The sequence below is a fragment of the Bombus impatiens genome, unplaced genomic scaffold (genome assembly GCF_000188095.3).
Source record: "Bombus impatiens unplaced genomic scaffold, BIMP_2.2 scf_1775, whole genome shotgun sequence".
In the NCBI taxonomy this organism is placed as follows: Eukaryota; Metazoa; Arthropoda; class Insecta; order Hymenoptera; family Apidae; genus Bombus; species Bombus impatiens.
Genome location: NT_178194.1, coordinates 12,643 through 14,787, shown reverse-complemented (window position 1 = coordinate 14,787; position 2,145 = coordinate 12,643). Strand labels below are relative to the sequence as shown.

General features: G+C 34.3%; 1 long non-coding RNA gene across 1 annotated transcript; it reads right to left on the bottom strand.

Annotated features, from left to right (window-relative positions):
- Window positions 1–741: 741 nt before the first annotated feature.
- On the bottom strand, window positions 742–2,145 carry LOC112213901. Its single transcript, XR_002947813.1, has 2 exons — window positions 2,110–2,145; window positions 742–949 (listed from the first exon to the last, which is right to left on the bottom strand). It is a non-coding gene; the product is annotated as an uncharacterized LOC112213901 (long non-coding RNA).

Sequence of the window (2,145 nt, the reverse complement as noted above, 5' to 3'; positions counted from 1 at the left end):
CCACAGGTTTATTATTAGTTTAAAAAGAACCACTTATTTTGATGTGGTGTAAATCTCTTTCCCTTACTGGTTGTGTAGCCTCAGGTTTCAAACGTCGGCTTCTTTATCTTGTGCAACCGCTTTTGGAGGAATCGCGCGTTTAAGAAGTGTCGTGCGGAGTATGAGGTCTCATTCTGAAGTCGCAAAAATCAATATGCTCATATGTAGTTATGATGTATATTCAATGTTGCTGGAAATGCGACAATTTCGTCATTACATATTATAGCTTATCGATTGGTTGCCAGGTAGTCTACTACGGTATCACTTTTAACGTTGTGACATCGTCTTTGATACGAAAATGATGGCTTTTCGAAGTTCTTGTAACACATGTTACGGCGCTCGGCAGGACATGGATGAGCAGTTATTATAATTGAGCATTGGTATACCAACTGAGTATTGATTATAAGTGGTAGGAAGTTCTTCATAGCGCTGACTACTTGAAAACATTTCTTTATGTGCACGGTCTATTCGAGTTCAGATACTTTCTTCGATTTTCAATTAAGAATTCTTCACCGATATGTTTATCACTGTTTGCAACACGCGAGTATTCTAACAACAGCACTGTTTTATTTGTACTTGTACCAATTTTATCTACCTAAATCTGTATAATTATTCTTGAAGTGGTGTCGAAAGAATTCAGTGAAATGGTAGCAAATGTGTTATTTAGGTACGAATTATGTACTGAAATATTAACACAGTGTCTGAAGTGTGTGGTTTTATATTTCTATTCGTCAGAGCAGTCTAATATATCCAGCATTACATGTAAATTATCTATCATATCATTTGTATACTTGGTAAAACTTTATATAACACACAGTGGATGTATGAACGATTACATTCGACAGATAGTGCTGATTTAATTTTTCACTGACATCATCATTGTAATATAGGACATGCACGTTTTGAAGGTCTGGAAATTAAAATATTCGTAAGTTGTGGATAATACATACACGTATATACAGGATGTTCGGCTGTAAGCGTAAAAAGATTTAAGGGATGATTCCTGAAGCTAAAATAAGATGAAAATCAAAATTAAAAAGATTTCGTTTTCTGATTTGTTTTTCGGTCATTGTCAATTAAAAATTGCCCGAAATATCCCCGTGCTCGAGCAAGCCTCCTTACATGAACGAAAGATATTTAGATCAGCCTAAGCAATGGAGTGCACAAGATCCTCAAATCGAACGATACGTGGGCAGCAGCTTCCTTCGCACAAATGTAGAGAAAAAAGAAAAAGAAAAGCTGTAGAGAAGAAAATAATGACAATCAAAGTTGCAAATTATCCTGCACAACGTCTTCTAGGAAATATCGGCCAACCACGGACAGGGCCTTGGTTGTAGGGGTGTGAAATTTGTATAAATATTGTTTATGTGCGTCATTATTTATCATTTATTTATGCAGACAGAAAGCTAGAGGAAACATTAATCCTCTCTATTTGAAAATTCCACGAGGCAATTTTCGATATGCTGTTATGTACTTTAATAAGTAGACAAGTATAATGTGTAATCTACGATTTTTCTTAGAAAACATTGCGCAGGATCATTTAGGTTGTCGAAAGTTATTATCTTCTTCTCTACGGCTTGTGCGATAGAAGCTGCTGCCCATGTACCGTTCCATTTGAAGATCACTGTGTACCCCGCTGTTTAGGTTGATCTAATTTCGTTCCTGTAAGGGTTCTTGCTTGCATACAGGGATATTTCAACCAATCTTTAATTGGCAATAATCAACAAACAAATCAGAAAATGCAAATTTTTTATTCTTGATTTTCATTTTATTTTAGCTTGAAGAATCACCCCTTAAATTCTTTTATACCTATAGCTAAACACTCTGTATAGTAGTATGCAGTAGTTTATAGTAGTGAAATTATATTTGAAAGAATTTTATCTGATATTGAATATAAAGGCATAACAGGTAGGAAAAGACAGTATAACAAATGATACTTGCTTTATGGTCATGCCATACTATGTACTTCGAAAGGCTCTTTAAAATATCGTATTTGCGATATATAATGAAAAATCAGAAATTTTTATACACTATTGTACGTACTTATAACATTGTTAAATTTATACATACTATTCCGAAGTTTTCTATATTCATTTCGTACAATCC